Genomic DNA, 21,826 nt, shown 5'->3' on the forward strand with positions numbered 1-21,826 from the left:
TTTGCTAATTCACTTGCTCATTGATGTGCAGTTTTTCTCCAGTGTACTGTTTTTTTTAAAAAATTTGGTTTAAAGGCGAGCTATATTAGAAACCAGGTGACAGCCTCCACAGTGGTTGATTCACAAGGAAATGATATCAAGACAGCAGGGGATGAAGAGGGTGGCTTAAGGAGTGGAAATTTTGCATGGCTTTGGGCATGTAAATCTAGGGAGAGGCAACTGAGAAACACATAATTACTGTGTCATTTTTAAGGCAACATAAAGAGCTTCTTTCATCCACATGGGGCTCTTTCTACAATGTGGGTGTGTGTTGGGCTGGGGGGATGAACAGGAAGCACCTGCGTGCCTTTCTCCAAGTGGGCCCACTAGAACATTCCTGTTACCCCTGCCTCTCTCTCTCTCATTCCTCCCCCTCCCCCATTTGCCATGAGGAAAGAAGGGAAGAAACAAAGCCCAAATCAAACTACGCCTACCAAAAAGCCTTGCACAGTTAACATGTTTTTTTTTAAAGATTTTATTTATTCATTTGATAGGGGAGGGGAGAGAAAGAGAGATCGAGAGAGAGAGAGAGAGAGAGAGAGAGCAAGCACAAGCAGAGGGGAGCATCAGGCAGAGGGAGAGGGAGAAGCAGGCTCCCCACTGAGCAGGAAGCCCAAAGTGGGGCTCGATTCCAGGATTCTGGGATCATGACCTGAGCCAAAGGCAGATGCTTAACCAACTAACCCACACAGGTGCCCTAGCATCTGTTATTTAAATATGCTTGCTGTCATGCTCCCTTCAGCAGCACATAAACTAAAATTGGAACGATATAGAGATGAGCATGGCACCCGTGTAAGGATGACAGGCAAATTTGCAAAAAGTTCCATATTTTTGTACGTTCCCTAACTGGAATTAAAATAAGAACTTAAATAAAAAAAATGCTATTGGTGGTGATGACATATCCCCAAAAGGTTATGTAATCTGCTTGTGAAATGCACAACAAAGAAAGGTTACATTTTTATTGGCAATGTTCTGTAAGTTGCACGCCTATTGGTTTTCCCCTGGCGCTCAGACTATCTAGCAACTTGTCCATCAACTTTAGAGTCCGAAGAAAGGGCCCATCAACTAAAAGAGACAAGAGTTTTATCCTGTTAAAGGATAGGAGAAGGTCAGCCCTAGTGACTTCCATAAAGCTTTAGTTCCCGAGTTAATGGCAAAAAAATCTTTAGCATTAGAAATTCACTGGTGCCGTGCTCTTTGCCAAATAAGATTTCACTCAAGGCTTATCTTTCCTATTTGTGTGTCCTTACTGTTGGGAATTTTAAGTTTGCACTACACTTATCCTGACTATAGGTCACAACTAGTTAAATGTCCTTCAGCAAGAAAGAACATATTGAGAAATCAGAAATCATTGCTCTGTTTACATTTCTATTATAAAAGTTAAATATTTGTTCTAAGACAAAGATTGTTACTTTCACTCACTCCTTTTAACGAAAGTCATTTAGTGAAGCTATTCCAAAGCCATGAGAACATGAAAATTCTTTTTTTTTCTTATTCTATTTTACAGAAGCAATCAGAATTCAATCCATGCTCTAACTTGCAGAGATCCCTAACAATACAGAATTCGCTTTCTTGGGTGTATTTTGTCTTTGTCGGACAATATTTAATGGATTTGTTAATTGTTCTTTTTTATTTTTTTAAGATTTTATTTATTTATTCATAAGAGACAGAGAGAGAGGCAGAGACACAGGCAGAGGGAGAAGCAGGCTCCCTGCGGGGAGCCCAATGTGGGACTCGATCCCAGGACCCCAGGATCACGACCTGAGCCTAAAGGCAGACGTTCAACCGTTCAACCGCTGAGGCACCCAGGCATCTGTGTTAATTGTTCTTTGGAGATCAAGAGGTAGCTGTGGGAGGCCAAATTGGAGGGAGGTGATGGGGAAAATAATTACTCAGGTGAGGAAGTCTGCAAACTTAGTTTGAAGGCCATAACTTGTTAACTAGATGACCTTGGGCAATAGATTAATCTGAATCACCTCTCTGATCTGTATGATATGAATTGCAGATGAATTGAAGGAGCAGTAACCGTGAACCCCTAACATGGAATAATTAGTATACTAATTAGGTCCTCAAAAGGACTTTGGAGTTAGACTGCCTGGATTCAAATTCCAGCTCAACTGCCTCATGCATTGTAAACTGGAGTAAGTTACTTGACCTCTCTGTGCATCACTTTGCCGTCTATACAATGTGGATGAAAATACTACCTACTTCATAGAGTCACAATGATTTCAATGAGTGGGATATAAAGAACCCATAGAAAGGACTACGTAAGAGTTAGTCATTATGCTGAGTGGTCTTAATATTGAAATTGGTTAATGATCATTCCACTAACAGAATAACTTGTCATACATCATGCTTAAATTTGAGCATTGAGACGGAGAAAAGAGAAACCTTTATGGATGACAACCCAAACCATATACAGCGACAGAGCTTACTGTTACCTCATTAATGTGACTTTATTACTTCATACTTTGCTGTCTTCACCTTAACTTGCTGTCTCAGCTAGACTCTTGCTCAATAAGATAATAGTTGCAAATAACTTTATTGCTCATTCTGGGAACTTCCTGAACGATACATTACTCCTCCAGACTCTGAATTCTTTGCCTTAAAAATCCTCACCTCATAGTCACCCATCCTAAATTATTACATCACCATCCTTACCTAATCCTAAGACTCTCCACTGAAAGGCCTTCCTGAAGCTAGAACTCGAATATCTCACAACAGCTTGGTTTCTCCTCCCCACCCAAAATTCTGTCAAGGTTGCTCTCTTTTACTGCAGTAAGAATAAACTCAGCTTTGTCTTATCAACAAATTGTCTTGGCGATCTTTATGGGGAGCCAGTATTCCACGTGGATTAGTGAACTGAACTCTGGAACTGGAATCAGAAGGTAGGAGTTGAAGTCACAGCTCTGCCACATGGACAAGTCACTAATTTTCAGATGCCTCTGCTGTAAAATGTACGTGTATAAAATATATCCGTATAGGTATAGAGTTTATACAAATGCTTATGTGGTAAAGAATACTTAATAAATGTTTCTGACATTTCCCTTTCTTTTCTTTTTGGTTGCCTGCTGGGGAAGGGTAAGCCGGGTAAATGACTATACTGCTAGTCTGCTCAAGCCATCACTTTTTGGTAAACCCTTGTCGGCCCCTATAAGCCACATTATAAATACAGCCAGTGAAATCTGAAGAACATGGAAGATGAGGATATTCCTTCCTGCCTGAGACACCATTGTTTTCTTTCTTTCTTTTAAAAAAGATTGATTTCTTTTAGAGAGAGCACATATTAGTGGGAGGGGCAGAGGGAGAGGGAGAGAGAATCTCAAGTAGACTCAATGCTGAGTGTGGAGCCCGAGTAGGAGCTCAATCTCATGACCTGGGTCAAAACCAAGAGTCGGATGTTTAGCAGACTGAGCCACCCAGGTGCCCCACCATAGTTTTCTGAAGGGAATACACGTAGGATGCAGAGCATATATTAAACTGTATCTGAAAAAAAAATAAACTGTATCTGCAGAGAGGTAGTAGCTGATCCAAAACCCCATGGCTGGAGGGCTGAGGAGGACCAGCACTCAGCTCCTTTGTTTCTCAGAACCTTGTGGGCACATGTGAGCTGTGCTATACGGTCACCTCCCAGGCCTTCATCACTTTGTGCAATTCCTGTGCCAGTTATTGCTTCCTTGACTCTCAGGTTCAAATTTACCCTTTTTCACCTGCAGTGGGAAAATGGGTCAGAACCCTTTAAATTGTCCTCTGCTAGCTGCAGTGTCAAGCTTTGTAAGAGGTGTTTGAAGAGCCATTGCAGGAGGAAAGGATTTCACATCATGGTCTGATATGCTTGCTCAGCAGGCTCATTTAGATGCTGGGCTTCACTAGTGCCACTTCTTCAGCACACAGGTCCCACAGGGCACCGAAGCTGGCAGCATCCATCATCCAGAAGCTTCCCTTGGCACCCATCTTGAGTGGTTTTATAGCAGCGCGCCTCTTGTGACACACCTCCCTGTGAACAGCTTCCCAGGAACCCTAGAGGAACAGATTTTCTCCAGCAAGTTATCAGCGGATTTCCAGCAAATTCTGCTGCTGTGACACCACAATGACTTCTCTGTCATCCAGTTAGTCATGACCCTGACTTCTCCAAAAGATCTGGATTTCAGCTTTCAGGGAGAGGTAACTTCCTTGGGCACTCTATGTTGAGTCTAGGGGTTTTGAAGCCTCTGTATCTTCTATTCCTATCTTCTATAGAATTCTCTTTACCTTTTTATTTTATTTTTAAAAACATTTTATTTATTTAATCATGAGAGACACAGAGACATAGGCAGAAGGAGAAGCAGGCTCCCTGCAGGGAGCTCCATGTGGGACTCGATTCCAGGACCCTGGGATCATGACCTGAGCTAAAGGCAGACGCTCAACCACCGAGCCACCCAGGCGTCCCCTCTTTACCTTTTAAAAAAGTTTTTAAATTCCAGTTAACATACAGTGTAACATCAGTTTCAGATGTACAATATAGTGATGCGACACTTCCATAAAACCCCTGGTGCTCATCACGACAAGGGCACTCCGTAATCCTCATCATCTGTTTCACCCATCTCCCCACCCCCGTCCCCTCTAGTCTGTTTCTTGGTTTGCCTCTTTTTTTCCCCCTTCACTCATTTGTTTTGTTTCTTAAATTCCACCTATGAGTGAAATCATAAGGTATTTGTCTTTCTCTGACTTATTTTGCTTAGCATAATACTCTCTAGCTCCATCCACATCATTGCAACTGGCAAGATTTCATTCTTTTCGATGGCTAGGGGAGGAGCAGAGGGAGAGAAAGAGAGAGAATCTTAAGCAGGCTCCTTGCCCAGCCCAGAATCCATTAAGGGGCTCCATCTCATTACCTGAAATCATGACCTGAGCTGAAATCAGGAGTCAGACACTTAACTGACTGAGCCTCCTAGGTGCCCCTGATCATCTAAAGAATTTAAAGTCAGGGGCAGCCCCGGGGGCTCAGTGGTTTAGCCCCACCTTCAGTCCAGGGCCTGATCCTGGAGCCTCGGGATCGAGTCCTGCGTGGGGCTCCCTGCACATGGAGCCTGCTTCTCCCTCTGCCTGTGTCTCTGCCTCTCTCTCTCTTTCTCTGTGTCTCTCATGAATAAATAAATAAAATCTAAAAAAAAGAATTTAAAGTCAAATACATCTTGTCTTCACAAAAATTTTCTTCCAGGGGCAGCCCGGGTGGCTCAGCGGTTTAGCACCTGCCTTTGGCCCAGGGTGTGATCCTGGAGACCAGGGATCGAATCCCACGTCGGGCTCCCTGCATGGAGCCTGCTTCTCCCTCTGCCTGTGTCTTTCCTCTCTCTTTCTGTCTGTCATGAATAAATAAACAAAATCTTAAAAAAATTTTTCTTCCATAGTTCTGTCTATAAAAGAAAGAGAAATCCATTTTCCTCTGTAATACGTGTTTGACTTTTATTTATTGAAAAGTAATACCCTTGTCTTATTACCTTAAAATTTTTTTGCCTTCTCTCACCCCAATTTATATTACAAACCATGCCACAGTATCTGATAGTAACTGGCCACAGTGATAGCAATCTCTTCCCTCAATGAAATGTGTGTGTTTGTTTGTCTTTTAAATTTTAAGTTTAAAATAACTTTAACTTCAAGGAACAAAACAGGTCAGGAACAAAATATATGTAGAAATAATTTATGAAATGAGGAATAATTAGCATCTCTAAAATTGCTTCCCCTTTCTGTACTAACCTCTCAGATGACTGAAGTTATTTTTACATTCCTTTAACCCACAAGGCAGCTGCCCTTTGACCATGTTTCTCATTCTGTTCAATACTTCTAAGTCTTTTGTAGTGTGATACCAAAGCACCAAATGTAACAGTGATCATCTATCTTTTAGAATACAGCAAGCAAGGGGTGCCTTGGTGGCTCAGTCAGTTGGGCATCTGACTTGTGGTTTCAACTCAGATCATGATCTCAGGGTCCTTGGATAAAGCCTGAGTCGAGTCTGCTTGTCTCCCTCTCCCTCTGTTCCTCCCCTTGCTTGTGCTCTCTCTCTCAAATAAATAAATCTTTGTAAGAAGATACAGCAAGCTAATTTGCTACAGAAGAAAAAATAATTAAGTAGTTTTACTGAGCTGTAATTAACAGTGAACTTCACATATGCAAAGTGTACAATTTGATGACTTTTGATAGAAGTATACACATCACCACGATCAAGATAAAGAATATTTCACTGCCAAAAGCTTCTTCACATCCCTCCTGTACTTTTCATCCCCTTTACCCAAGCAACCACTGGTGTTTTTTTTTTTTTGTTGTTGTTGTTGCTCTTGATCAGTTTGCGTGTTTCAGAGTTTTATATATTATCTAAGTGGAATCATTCAGGAATGCTCATTTCCATTTGGCTTTTTTAATACAGAAAAAGTATTTTGAGATTCATCCTTGTTGCTGTATGTACCACTAGCCCATTCTTCTTTATTGGTTTATTTTTTTAAGATTTTATTTTGGGGCACTTGGGTGGCTCAGTTGGTTAAGCATCTGCCTTCCGCTCAGGTAGTGATCTCAGGTTCCTGAGATCGAGTCCTGCATCGGACTCCCTGTTCATCAGGAAATCTTCTTCTCCCTCTCCCTCTGCTCCTGCTCTCTCTCTCTCTCAAATAAATAAAACCTTAAAAAAAGATTTTATTAAAAAAAGGATTTTATTTTTAAGTCATGTCCACACTCAACATGGGGCTAGAACTCAAGCCCGAGATCAAGAGTTGCATGTTCTATCCACTGAGTCAGCCAGATGCCCTGCTTTTCTTATTAATAGTATTCCACCTCATGATACATCATAATTGTTTAAGTTCATTCATTGATGCACATTTGGAATGTTTCTAGTATTTGATAATTACAGGTAAAGCGGCTATGGACATTTGCATACAAGTCATTGTGTGGAGGGCACCTGGGTGGCTAAGTGGTTAAGCGTCTGCCTTTGGCTCAGGGCGTGGTCCTAGGGTCCTGGGATCGAGTCCCCCATCGAGCTCCCGGCGGGGAGCCTGCTTCTCCCTCTGCTTATATCTGTGATTCTCTCTCTGTGTTTCTTATAAATAAGTAAAAAATTTAAAAAAGTCTTTGTTTGGATATAAGCTTTTATTTTTCTTTCATTGGGCAAGTAAGTAGAAGAGGAACAATTGAATCATAGGGCTGGCATATGTTTATTTGGTAAGTTGTTAACTTTTCTTTTTTCCTTTTTTAAAAAAGATTTTATTTATTTGACAGCGAGAGATTGAGAGAGAGAGCGCGCGCAAGCAGGGGGAGCAGCAGGCAGAGGGAGAAGCAGGCTCCCCACTGAGCAGGGAGCCTGACATGTGACTGGATCCTAGGATCCTGGGATCATGACCCGAGAGGAATGCTTAACCAACTGAGCCACCCCGGTGCTCCTACGCAGTGTTTTTTCTGATTTTAGTCTACAAGTATAACATATATTTGTCTGATTCTTTCATAGTTATTTTATATTTCTTGTGTCCCTATACATGATATTTTTATAATTTTAATTTCCAAGTTTTCATTGTTATCATATAGAAATGTAATTTCTTGCATATTGTACTCTGCAGCTTGCTAAACTCACTTATTATAGTACCTTTTGTGCAATTCCAGAGGATATTTTTTACAAAGAAAAGTATATTATTTGTGAATAAAGACAGTTTTATTCTTCCCTTCCAATTCTTCCCTTCCAATTCCTTTTGTTTCTCTTGTTTTCTTGCACTGGTTACAACCTCAAGTACAATTTTGAACAGAACTGTAAGAGGATCTATCGTTGCCTTATTCCTGATGTTAGAGAGAAAGCATTTAGTCTGTCATCATTTTGTATAAGGTTAGTTGCAATTTTTTCATAGATGTCTTTTATGAGGTTGTGAGTGTTCCCTTCTATTCCTAGTTTGTTGAGTCTTTACTGATTATTTTTTTTAAAGATTTTATTTATTTACTCATGAGAGAGAGAGAGAGAGAGAGGCAGAAGGAGAAGCAGGCTCCATGCAGGGAGCCTGATGCAGGACTCGATCCTGGGACTCCAAGATCACTCCCCAGGCCAAAGGCAGGCACTAAACCGCTGAGCCACCCAGGGATCCCCTACTGATTACTCTTTTAAAAAGATTTTATTTGAGAGAGAGAGAAAGTGCACATGTGCATGAGTGGGGTGTGATGGGCAGAGGGAGAGGGAGTAGGGGGTGGAGGGTGAGGGGCAGGGGGAGAAGGAGAAGCACTCCCTGACTGAGCACGGAGCCCTATTTGGGGCTCTGTCCTAGGACCCTGAGATCATGACCTGAGCTGAAGTCAGACGCTTAACCGACGGAGCCACTCAGGTGCCCCTTTATGGATTACTTCTTTTTTTTTAAGATTTTATTTATTTATTTGTGAGAGACATGTAGAAAGAGGCAGAGAGGGAGGCAGAGGGAGAAGCAGGCTCCCTGCAGGAAGCCTGATGAGAGACTTGATCCCAGGACCCTGGAGCCACGACCTGAGCCAAAGGCAGGCACTCAACCACTGAGCCACCCAGATGCCACTTTACTGATTACTTTTTAATATTAAACCAGCCTTGTATTCCTGAGTGAACCCAACTTGATCACGATGTATCCTTTTTATATGTTATTGGATTCAATATTCTGGGGCAATCATAAAGCTTACATAGAATGTTTCCTGTTTTTTGGGGATGATTGTCCTTCATTGCCTAACATCCAACGTTTTGAAAACTGTTGTTTCATAACTTTGTTCCTGTAAATCCAGACCCTGTTACTCCATCTTGGCTAGAAGCAGAAATCCAAAAGATGCATTATTAGCATAAACTCTAAAGGAATCATGACAGAAACTGTCTCTTTTAGATTGCAAGCCAAACAAGGTGTATGTTTCCATACTAAGTCACAGCAGAGACTCAGGAACAGAGTAAATGAAAAAAAAAATCCAAGGTTCAGGAGACATCTTTAGGTTTGAGGCAGCTAGACTTTGATGGCGTTGTTAACACTTTTATTTGAACAATAAGTTAAACATCTAAGGAAAGTAGAATAGCTCTTCTTTTGTGGGTATTATTTATATTTCTATATTAAAAGAAGATTGTTGGTGTTTGTACACGCACATATACACAGGAATGGGGGAAACACGGTGAAAATAAATTAATACAAAAACTTGCTATTTGTGTACTTCATGCTGAAATCCTTTGAACTGAACCTAGACACTCCAAAAACGAAAATCAGTCAAGGGTGGTATTGTGTAGGTTAAAAGGCATTCACTATTCATAGAATTGCTCACCACTGAACTTCACCTTTAAGATAAGTGTACTTGTTACTGGTTGTTGTATAAGCTCAGGAATACTTCAGCTCTGAGAATATATTCCAACTACTCCAATCCTACTAAACTGCAAGGCAAAATTAAACCTCCCCAGCAAAAGTAGTGGTATCAGAAATATCTGGTGTTTATAAACAGAAGCTTGTGGGTGAAGACCAGATATCCCTAATTTGTTATCAATTTGTCTACATCGATAGACAAACTAGAGTGATCTAAAAGCTAGAACTTAATTATGTTGGCCTAATTTAGCTACATTGTGTCCTAGAGTATTTATTTTCTTTTCCTAGGAATTTCAGTTTAATTTCACTTTTCAATGATTTACTTATTAATTCATATAATGGTGCTTTTTAAAAAAGATTTTATTTATTTATTTATTCACAAGAGACACACAGAGAGAGGAAGAGACATAGGCAGAAGGGGAAGCAGGCTCCATGCAGAGAGCCCGACGTGGGATTCGATCCTGGATCCCAGGATCACGCCCTGAGCAAAAGGCAGATGCTCAACCTCTGAGCCACTCAGGCATCCCTATAATGGTGCTTTTAGAAAAGTCTTGATATATGGTCTCAGGATCTGCATGAAGGCTCAGGCCCAGCAGGAAGAAGACATGGCTACAATAGCTTCCTCTAGACACATTCTTTTTATCTCTGCAGTAACTCACTTTTCACAAGGTGAACTGAGCTCCCTCTGAGAGGGGTGCATAAACCCTTTATGCTTCAGTCACACTTGACTGTCATATTAGGCAAAGATCCAAGTGCAGGCTACAATCATAATTTTTTAAATCTTAAAATTTAATCTCTTTTGAAAAGAATGGAATCTCAGCCACTGGAGCACATTAATTAATACAACACTTTATACACATGACAGTCTGAGATCTTCTGGCTCACATTTTCCTTCAATGAACTTTCCATTTTTCCAAAATGTAATATTTATGAAGCAGCTAAATTTCTCTGCTCAAAACACCATTAGTAGAACGACAACACAGTTTAAAGACGTATTAACAAGATCATGTACTTTGAGTTCTGGTTTCAGATTGGCCTAAATTTAAATCTTGGCTTTATTACTTAAGAGCCATTTAAGTGCCTCAGTTTCCTTGTTTATTTAGTCTATTTTTCTCCCTTGAAGACCCATTTACCCATTGGAGAGAGGGAGGGAGGGAAAGAGTGCGTGATCAGGGGGGAGGGCAGAGGGAGGGGAGGGAGGGAGGAGAGAGAGAGAGAGAGAGAGGGAGAATATCAAGCAGATTCCCCATTAATCACAGAGCCCGATGTGGGGCTTGACCACACGACTCCAAGATCATGACCTGAGCAGAAAAAAAGAGTTAGCTGTTCAAATGACTCAGCCACCCAGGCGTCCCCTCATTTTTTTTAGTTTAAATGTATTTTATTTGTAGACAACATACTTGACATGTTTCTTTTTTCTTTTTTTTTTAAATGCCTCCACTCCAAATAAATCAATGTTAAAATAAATGAAGAGCCCACGATGACCTCAGTCCCATTCATCAAAGTCCTGGTGTTATATGGATGAGGAACAGCAGCCAGTTATGACAACAGGTGATACATCCAAAGTAATAGCCAAATTCATTAACATTTTTCCATTTCTAAACCATCTTTAAAGAAAATCCTATATGGGGTCTCACCACCCTCAGAATAGTCCAGCAGAGCAGCCCTGCCATCTGGGTTCATGTTTTCATCAATAAAGGTTTTTGCAATTAGTGAGGATGTGCTTGGTTTGTTCTGTAGCCCGGGTCATGAAGGGTTTTACTCTTTCTGGCCTCTGTTCTTCAAGTTTGTCTTTGATTGATCTCGTGTAATCTTTGACATACTTTCTTGTAGGCTTCTGTTGTGCAGCTGGTTTCTGCAGGTGATGGTTCAGGACAGTATCTATACCACTGCTGACTGTACTTTCTGTAACCTTCACCCTCAGGGCCTTCTGTGGAGGCATTTCACCAATGAGTGAGGCATCGGTGTTACCCTCTGTTCTCCTGACCATCCTCTCCCCCACAGGCACAGCCCATATGTAATCTCCCAGATCTTGTAGATGTTGGATAACACCTCATCCTAGCTGATGAGGTCCCAGGAGATGATTGTGATGGTGGCTGGAGAAAGAGGATGGTGGTGCTTGCATAGCAGGAGCCCAGAGCTGAGACCAAGATGGGTGCAGCCAGAGCAGTGCTGAGAAGGGGGTGGAGAGGGTGAAAAAAAGCTCAATTTTCTCATTTAAAAAAATGAGATGTGACTAATATCTGACTTGGGAGACCATGGAAATGAATAAATGAGATAAACTATGTAAAGGGCTTAGTAGTGTGTCCAAACATGGCAAGTGCTTAAGAAATTGTATTTTTGCCTCAGATTAAAACCAAAATAGTGGGAATGTTTTCAAGGGAGTGGAAAAGTGTTAAAAAGACAAAAAAGATTTCTGATTTTCCTGAGAAGATAACAAATGGAAGTAGGCTGGTGGAGTTTGGTGACCTTGGCCCTCTGAGGATGATCCTGTTCAGTTTCTTTGCTTCTTTTTTTTTAATTTTTAGTTTTTTTAGTTTTTTAGTTTTTTTTTTTTAGTTTCTTTGCTTCTAAGTCTTAGCTCAACCAACTGCTTCTCATGCATACCCAAGCATAAATGGAATAAACTGACTTTCACATGCCATCACTTGCTTCCCCAATTGTGCAATGAGGATACAGAAAGATCCATGTCATAAAATGAGATGTCAATAGCACCCTTGAGTGTGCAGAGCACACAGCTCCACATGGACCCGGTCTACATTCATGTGACCATCACTTCTTCCACATTGACCATGTCAGGAATCCAAAAACTCCATGGCAAAGACTAGGATGTGAATCACATAACTTGACTATGCAGTGCATGCAAACAAACTCCATCTACTTCTGTGTGTCCCAGATATACCTCTCCATTAGCATGGACAGAAAGATCCATGGTGCAGACTGGGATATGAAGGGTACTAAATGGGTTTGGAGTGCAGTAAACAGCAGAGAGAATCAGTCTAGTTTATTGTGGCCATTACGTACCTCCACGGTAAGAAGTGAGGAGCCCATAAATATCCACGGAGTAGGTAAGACAGTGAATGGCACTACTTCAGGTGTGCAGTGCACTTATGCATGGAATAAGCCTTCTTTCATGTGGGCATTACTTACAACTTTAAGAAGAGAGGAGTCTAGAAAACGTCAAAGACTAGACCAAATAGTCAATGAAATCCATTCATTTGTGCAGTGTATGCATATATGCATCAAATATATCTACTTCCTTTAAAAAATATTTTATTTATTTATTTGAGAAAGACAGCACAAGCTGGGGGGAGGAGCAGAGGGAGAGGGAGGAGTAGACTCCCCATAGAGCAGGGAGCCCAATGTGGGACTCCTGAGCTGAAGGCAGATGCTTAACCAGCTGAGCCAACCAGGTGCCCCTGAATATATCTACTTTCATTCAGTAATCTCTTACCCCTATATGAACCTCAGGAGATCAGAATTACGCATACACACATAATAGTATATCAATGGCATCCTGTGAGTTGTGCAGTGTACCTGAAGTTCAAGGAATATTTCATTTTTATGATGCCCTTAGTTACCTCCATGTTTACCATATTAGAAGTCCAGAAATAACCATACCACCAGACTGTTGTATGAATGGCAATACTTTTAAAAAAAATTCATTTATTTATTCATGAGAGATAGAGAGAGAGAGAGAGAGGCAGAGAGAGAAGTGGGCTCCATGCAGGGAGCCCGATGTGGGACATGATCCCCGGACTCCAAGATCATGCCCTGGGCCGAAGGGGGCGCTAAACCGCTGAGCCACCCGGGCTGCCCTGAATGGCAATACTTGAGCATGCAGGACAAAGAACTATTCATGGAATAAATCTAATTAAATGAGACATCATTTTCCCCTATACCGAGCATATAAACATTCAGGAAAGATCCATAATATAGGCTGATATGAATGGCAACCTTTGAGTGTATAGTGCACACTTTTCAGGGAACTATCCTTTTTTAAAAAATTGATGTTATAATAATTTCAAGTGTAATGCTTTCATATTTGTATATAGTGCAAAATAATCACAATAAATCCAGTTACTATCCATCACCACACATGGTGCAAATTTTTTTCTCATGATGAGAACTTTCAAGATTTATTCTTCCAGCTAGTTTTTTTTTTTAAAGATCTGATCTATTTATCTGAGAGAGAGAGCATGTGTGAGTGGGGAAGGGCTGAGGGAGAGGAAGAAGCGGATTCTTCGTTGAGCAGGGACCCCAATGTGAGGCTCAATCAGAGGAACCTGGGATCACGACCTGAGCTGACGGCAGTTGCTTAAGTGACTGAGCCACCCAGGTGCCCCTCTCCTAGCTACTTTCCAATATGTAATATAGTATTGTTAATTATAGTCACTACACTGTATACAACATCCTCATGGCATATTTTATAACTGGAAATTTATACCTTTTGACCTCCTTCACTCACCAACTCTCCACCTCAGGCAACCACCAGTCTTTCTTCTATACCCATGAGCTCATTTTTTTAAAAAGATTCAATATATAAATGAGGTCATAGGGTATTTATCTTCTTCCGCCTGACTTATTTCACTTAGTAAAATGTCCTCAAGTTCTATCCACATTGTCATAAATGGCAAGATTTCATTCTTTTTTATTGTTGAATAATACTGGGCCATACATATTATATAAGCATGTATATACTATGTGCATGGATTATATATACACATGTATGTATATTATATGCATTATGTATATTATATGAATACATGTATCTATATAAATATAATATATATACAAGACACATAATACATAATAACATATAAATTATATATAAACACACACATACATAAACATGTAGATACCATATTTTATTTTTTTTAAGTTTTTATTTTAATTCCGGTTAACATAGTGTTATGTTAGTTTCAGGTGTACAGTATCATGATTCAACACTTCCCTTTAAAAAAATTTTATTTATTTATTCATGAGAGATGGGGGGGGCGGGCAGAGACAAAAGCAGGCTCCATGCAGGGAACCTGATGTGGGACTCGATCCCAGATCTCCAGGATCAGGCCCTGGATTGAAGGCGGTGCTAAACCACTGAGCCACCCAAGGATCCCACCAACACTTCCATACATCACGTGGTGCTCATCACAAGTGCCCTCCTTAATCCCAATCACCTGCTTCACCCATCCCCTGACCCTCTCCCGTCTGGTAACCATCAGTTTGTTCTCTATAATTAAGAGTCTGTTGGTTGGTTTGCCTCTTTCTCTTGTTTTTCCCTTTGCTCATTTGTTTTGCTTCTTAAATTCCACATATGAGTGAAATTGTATGGTATTAGTCTTTCTCTGACTTATTTTGCTTAGCATAATACCCTCTAGCTACATCTATGTTGCTGCAAATGGCAAGATTTGGTTCTTTTTTATGGCTGAATAATATTCTGCTGTGTGTCTTCTTTATCCATCCATCAATTGATGGACACGCGGGTTGCTTCCATATCTTAGCTATTATAAATAATGCTGCTATAAACACAGGGGTGCATGTAGTCCTTTGAGTTGGTGTTTTTGTATTCTTTGGGTAAATACCCAGCAATGTGATTGCTTCATTGTAAGGTAGTTCCATTTTTAACATTTTGAGGAACCTCCATACTGTTTTCCTGAGTGTCTGCACTAGTTTACATTCCCACCAGCAGTGCAGGAGGGTTCCCCTTTCTCCACATCCTTGCCAACATCTATTTGTTTCTTGTGTTGTTGATTTTAGCCATTCTGATAGGTGTGAGGTGATATGGCATTGTAGTTTTTGTTTTTTAAGATTTTATTTATTTATTCATGAGAGAGAGAGAGAGAGAGAGAGAGATTGAGAGAGAGAGAGGGAGAGAGACATAGGCAGAGGGAGAAGCAGGCTCCATGCAGGAAGCCCGACGTGGGACTCTATCCCAGGACTCCGGGATCACGCCCTGAGCCAAAGGCAGATGCTCAACGTTGAGCCACCCAGGCGTCCCTTGTTGTAGTTTTGATTTGCATCTCCCTAATGATAAGTGATGATGAGCATCTTTTCAAGTATCTGTTGGCTATCTGGATGTCTTTTTTGGAAAAAAGTCTATTCATATCTTCTGCCCATTTTTAATTGGATTATTTGTCTTTTGAGTTTTACAAGTTCATTATATATTTTGAATACTAAGTCTTTACTGGATATGTCCTTTGCAAGTATCTTTTCCCATTCAGTTCAGTTGTCTTAGTTTTGTTGGTTTCTTCACTGTGCAGAAATTTTTATTTTGATGTAGTCTTAATAGTTTATTTTTGGTTTTGTTTTCCTTTCTGCAGGGGACCTATCTAGGAAAAAGTTGCTACAGCCAATGTCAGAGAAATTACTGCCCGTGTTCTCTTCTAGGATTTTTACACTCTTAGGTCTTACATTTAGGTCTTTAATCCATTTTGAATTTATTTCTGTGTATGGTGTAATAAAGTGGTCCAGTTTCATCCTTTTGCAGGTTGCTGTCCTGTTTTCTCAACACCATTTGTTGAAGAGACTTTTCCCTGACACCACATTTTCCTTATCTGTGTCATCCCATGATGGACATTTAGGTTGTTTACATGTCTTGGCTATTGTAAATAGTGCTGCAATGAACATGAAGGTGCATTTATCTTTTCAACTTAGCACTTTTTAAAAAAGATTTATTTATTGTAGAAAGCAGGGGAGGGGCAGTGGGAGAGGGGGAGAGAATCTTAGGCAGACTCCACGGAGCCCAACGTGGGGCTCGATCTCACAAACCTGAGATCATGACCTGAGCAGAAACCAAGAGTTGGATATTTAACTGTGACACCCAGGTGCCCCTGTTTGTTTGTTTGTTTTTCAGATAAATACCCAGAAGTGTAATTGCTGGATCATAAGGTAGTTCTATTTTTAATTGTCTGAGGAACCTCCTTACTGTTTTCGACAGTGGCTGTACCAATTTTCATTCCCATCAACAGTGCACAAGGCTTTCCTTTTTCCACATCCTTTTAAAAAATATTTTTTTATTGGAGTTCAATTTGCCAACATATAGCATAACGCCCAGTGCTCCTCACCCCGTCAAGTGCCCCACTCAGTGCCCATCACCCAGTCACCCCATCCCCCCACCCATCTCCCTTCCACTACCCCTTGTTCGTTTCTGAGAGTTAGGAGTCTCTCAGGTTCTGTTACCCTCACTGATATTTCCTACTCATTTTCTCTCCTTTCCCCTTTATTCCCTTTCACTATTTTTTATATTCCCCAAATTAATGAGACCATATAATGTTTGTCCTTCTCCGACTGGCTTACTTCACTCAGCATAATACCCTCCAGTTCCATCCACGTCGAAGCAAATGGTGGGTATTTGTCATTTCTAGTGGCTGAGGAATATTCCATTGTATACATAGACCACAGCTTCTTTTTTTTTTTTTTTTTTCTTGGTCTTTTTTTTTTTTTTTTTTTTTTATATTTTATTGGTGTTCAATTTACTAACATACAGAATAACACCCAGTGCCCGTCACCCATTCACTCCCACCCCCCGCCCTCCTCCCTTTTACCACCCCTAGTTCGTTTCCCAGAGTTAGCAGTCTTTACGTTCTGTCTCCCTTTCTGATATTTCCCACACATTTCTTCTCCCTTCCCTTATTTTCCCTTTCACTATTATTTATATTCCCCAAATGAATGAGAACATATAATGTTTGTCCTTCTCCGACTGACTTACTTCACTCAGCATAATACCCTCCAGTTCCATCCACGTTGAAGCAAATGGTGGGTATTTGTCATTTCTAATAGCTGAGTAATATTCCATTGTATACATAAACCACATCTTCTTTATCCATTCATCTTTCGTTGGACACCGAGGCTCCTTCCACAGTTTGGCTATCGTGGCCATTGCTGCTAGAAACATCGGGGTGCAGGTGTCCCAGCGTTTCATTGCATTTGTATCTTTGGGGTAAATCCCCAAGAGTGCAATTGCTGGGTCGTAGGGCAGGTATATTTTTAACTGTTTGAGGAACCTCCACACAGTTTTCCAGAGTGGCTGCACCAGTTCACATTCCCACCAACAGTGTAAGAGGGTTCCCTTTTCTCCGCATCCTCTCCAACATTTGTGGTTTCCTGCCTTGTTAATTTTCCCCATTCTCACTGGTATGAGGTGGTATCTCATTGTAGTTTTGATTTGTATTTCCCTGATGGCAAGTGATGCAGAGCATTTTCTCATATGCATGTTGGCCATGTCTATGTCTTCCTCTGTGAGATTTCTGTTCATGTCTTTTGCCCATTTCATGATTGGATTGTTTGTTTCTTTGGTGTTGAGTTTAATAAGTTCTTTATAGATCTTGGAAACTAGCCCTTTATCTGATATGTCATTTGCAAATATCTTCTCCCATTCTGTAGGTTGTCTTTGAGTTTTGTTGACTGTATCCTTTGCTGTAGACCACAGCTTCTTTATCCATTCATCTCTCGATGGACACCGAGGCTCCTTCCACAGTTTGGCTATTGTGGACATTGCTGCTAGAAACATTGGGGTGCAGGTGTCCTGGCGTTTCACTGCATCTGCATCTTTGGGGTAAATCCTCAGCAGTGCAATTGCTGGGTCGTAGGGCAGGTCTATTTTTAATTCTTTGAGGAACCTCCACACAGTTTTCCAGAATGGCTGCACCAGTTCACATTCCCACCAACAGTGCAAGAGGGTTCCCCTTTCTCCGCATCCTCTCCAACATTTGTTGTTTCCTGTCTTCTTAATTTTCCCCATTCTCACTGGTGTGAGGTGGGAATCTCATTGTGGTTTTGATTTGTATCTCCCTGATGGCCAGTGATGCGGAGCATTTTCTCATGTGCTTGTTGGCCATGTGTATGTCTTCCTCTGTGAGATTTCTATTCATGTCTTTTGCCCATTTCATGATTGGATTGTTTGTTTCTTTGCTGTTGAGTTTAAGAAGATCTTTATAGATCTTGGATACTAGTCCTTTATCTGATAGGTCATTTGCAAATACCTGCTCCCATTCTGTAGGTTGTCTTTTAGTTTCGTTGACTGTTTCTTTTGCTGTGCAAAAGCTTCTTATCTTGATGAAGTCCCAATAGTTCATTTTTGCTTTTGTTTCCCTTGCCTTTATGGATGGATCTTGCAAGAAGTTGTTGTGGCCAAGTTCAAAAAGGGTGTTGCCTGTGTTCTCCTCTAGGATTTCGATGGATTCTTGTCTCACGTTTAGATCTTTCATCCATTTTGAGTTTATCTTTGTGTATGGTGCAAGAGAGTGGTCTAGTTTCATTCTTCTGCATGTGGATGTCCAATTTTCCCGGCACCATTTATTGAAGAGACTGTCCTTTTTCCAGTGGATAGTCTTTTCTGCTTTGTTGAATATTGGTTGACCATATAGTTGAGAGCCCATTTCCGGATTCTCTATTCTGTTCCACTGATCTATGTGTCTGTTTTTGTGCCAGTACCACACTGTCTGGATGACCACAGCTTCGGAGTACAACCTGAAATCTGGCATTGTGATGGCCCTGGCTCTGGTTTTCTTTTCTTTTTTTTATAATAAATTTATTTTTTATTGGTGTTCAATTTGCCAACATACAGAATAACACCCAGTGCTCATCCCATCATGTGCCCCCCTCAGTGCCCGTCACCCATTCACCCCCAGCCCCCGCCCTCTTCCCCTTCCACCACCCCTAGTTCATTTCCCAGAGTTAGGAGTTTTTATGTTCTGTCTCCCTTTCTGATATTTCCTACCCATTTCTTCTTCCTTCCCTTCTATTCCCTTTTTTCTTTTTTAATATTCCCCTGGCTATTCGGGGTCTTTTCTAATTCCACACAAATCTTAAGATGATTTGTTCCAACTCTCTGAAGAAAGTCCATGGTATTTTGATAGAGATTGCATTAAATGTGTAAATTTCCCTGCGTAACATTGACATTTTCACTATATTAATTCTTTCAATTCATGAGCATGGAATATTTTTCCATCTCTTCGTGTCTTCCTCAATTTCTTTCAGAAGTGTTCTGTAGTTTTTAGAGTATAGATCCTTTACCTCTTTGGTTAGGTTTATTCCTAGGTATCTTGTGCTTTTGGGTGCAATTGTCAATGGGATTGACTCCTTAATTTCTCTTTCTTCAGTCTCATTGTTAGTGTATAGAAATGCCACTGACTTCTGGGCATTGATTTTGTATCCTGCCACACTGCCAAATTGCTGTATGAGTTCTAGCAATCTTGGGGTGAAGGCTTTTGGGTTTTCTATGTAGAGTATCATGTCATCTGCAAAGAGAGAGAGTTTGACTTCTTCTTTGCCAATTTGAATGCCTTTTATTTCTTTTTGTTGCCTGATTGCTGAGGCTAGGACTTCTAGTACAATGTTGAATAGCAATGGTGAGAGTGGACATCCCTGTTGTGTTCCTGATCTTAGGGGAAATGCTCCCAGATGTTTCCCCATTGAGGATGATATTTGCTGTGGGCTTTTCACTAGGTGGCTTTTAAGATGCTGAGGAATGTTTCCTTTATTCCTACAACTCTGAAGAGTTTTGATCAGGAATGGATGCTGTATTTTGTCAAATGCTTTCTCTGCATCTATTGAGAGGAGCATATGGTTCTTGTTTTTTCTCTTGTTGATATGATCTATCATGTTGATTACTTTACAAGTGTTGAACCAGCCTTGCATCCCGGGGATAAATCCCACTTGGTCATTGTGAATAATCTTCTTAATGTACTGTTGGATCCTATTGGCTAGTATCTTGTTGAGAATTTTTGCATCTGTGTTCATCAGGGATATTGGTCTATAATTCTCCTTTTTGGTGGGGTCTTTGTCTGGTTTTGGAATTAAGGTGATACTGGCCTCATAGAATGAGTTTGGAAGTATTCCATCCCTTTCTGTATTTCGGAACAGCTTTAGTAGAATATGTACTGTTTCTTTTTTAAACGTTTGATAGAATTCCCCTGGGATGCCATCTGGCCCTGGACTTTTGTGTCATGGGAGGTTTTTGATGACTGCTTCAATTTCCTCCCTGGTTATCGGCTTGTTCAGGTTTTCTATTTCTTCTTGTTCCAGTTTTGGCAGTTTGTGGTTTTCCAGAAATGCATCCATTGCTTCTAGATTGCCTAATTTATTGGCATTTAGCTGCTCATGATATGTTTTTAAAATCATTTGTATTTCCTTGGTATTGGTGGTGATCTTTCCTTTTTAATTCGTGATTTTATTAATTAGAGTCTTTTATCTTTTGTTTTTTAATAAGGCTGGCTAATGGTTTATCTATCTTATTAATTCTTTCAAAGAACTATTCCTGGTTTTGTTGATCTGTTCCACAGTTCTTCTGGTCTCTATTTCATTGAGTTCTGCTCGAATCTTTATTAACTCTTCTTCTGTTGGGTGTAGGTTTTATTTGCTGTTCTTTCTCCAGTGCCTTTAGGTGCAAGGTTAGCTTGTGTATTTGAGTTTTTCCCCAGTGTTTTGAGGGATACTTGTATTGCGATGTATTTCCCTCTCAGGATTGCTTTTGCTGTATTCCAAAGATTTTGAACAGTTGTATCTTCATTCTCATTAGTTTCCATGAATCTTTTTAATTCATCTCTAATTTCCTGGTTGGCCCCTTTTATCTTTTAGCAGGATGGTCTTTAACCTCCATGTTTGAATTTCTTCCAAATTTCTTCTTGTGATTGAGTTCTAGTTTCAAAGCATTATGGTCTGAAAATACACAGGGGACAATCCCAATCTTTTGGTGTCGGTTAAGACTTGATTTGTGACCCAGTATGTGGTCTATTCTGGAGAACGTTCCATGTGCACTTGAGAAAAATGTGTATTCAGTTGCGTTTGGATGTAAAGTTCTATAAATATCTGTGAAATCCATCTGGTCCAGTGTATCATTTAAAGCTCTCGTTTCTTTGGAGATGTTGTGCTTAGAAGATCTGTCATTTGTAGGAAGCGCCATGTTAAAGTCTCTCAGTATAAGTGTATTATTATCTAAGTATGTCTTAACTTAGCTTGTTAATTGATTGATATACTTGGTAGCTCCCACATTCGGGGCATAAATATTCATGATTATTAGGTCCTTTTGTTGGATAGATCCTTTAAATATGATATAGTGGCCGTCTTCATCTCTTACTACAGTCTTTGGGATAAACTTTAATTTATCTGATATGAGGATTGCTACCCCTGCTTTCTTTTGAGGACCATTTGAATGGTAAATGGTTCTCCAACCTTTCATTTTCAGGCTGTAGGTGTCCTTAGGTCTCAAACAAGTCTCTTGTAGACAGCAAATAGATGGGTCTTGCTTTTTTATCCAGTCTGAAACCCTGCGTCTTTTGATGGGATCATTAAATCCATTCATGTTCAGAGTTACTATTGAAAGATATGAATTTAGTGTCATCATAATACCTATCCAGTCCTTGTTTTTGTGGGTTATTTCTTTGGGCATTCTCTTTCTTTTACAGAGTCCCCCTTAATAGTTCTTGCAGAGCTGGCTTGGTGGTCACATATTCTTTCAGTTTCTGCCTATCTTGGAAGCTCTTTAT

At 40.4% G+C, this 21,826-nt stretch overlaps 1 long non-coding RNA gene, 1 other non-coding gene and 1 pseudogene across 2 annotated transcripts; 2 read left to right on the forward strand and 1 right to left on the reverse strand.

Moving 5' to 3' along the window:
- Window positions 1-768: 768 nt before the first annotated feature.
- Window positions 769-872, forward strand: LOC144309273 (U6 spliceosomal RNA). Its single transcript, XR_013375329.1, has one exon. It is a non-coding gene; the product is annotated as a U6 spliceosomal RNA (small nuclear RNA).
- A 1,656-nt stretch (window positions 873-2,528) lies between these two features.
- LOC144307866 (uncharacterized) lies at window positions 2,529-5,636 on the forward strand. Its single transcript, XR_013374550.1, has 3 exons — window positions 2,529-2,996; window positions 3,927-4,203; window positions 5,240-5,636. It is a non-coding gene; the product is annotated as an uncharacterized LOC144307866 (long non-coding RNA).
- A 5,064-nt stretch (window positions 5,637-10,700) lies between these two features.
- On the reverse strand, window positions 10,701-11,781 carry LOC144307865 (translationally-controlled tumor protein-like; annotated as a pseudogene).
- Between the last annotated feature and the right edge of the window lie 10,045 nt (window positions 11,782-21,826).

The sequence above is a fragment of the Canis aureus genome, chromosome X (genome assembly GCF_053574225.1).
Source record: "Canis aureus isolate CA01 chromosome X, VMU_Caureus_v.1.0, whole genome shotgun sequence".
Classification (NCBI taxonomy): Eukaryota; Metazoa; Chordata; class Mammalia; order Carnivora; family Canidae; genus Canis; species Canis aureus.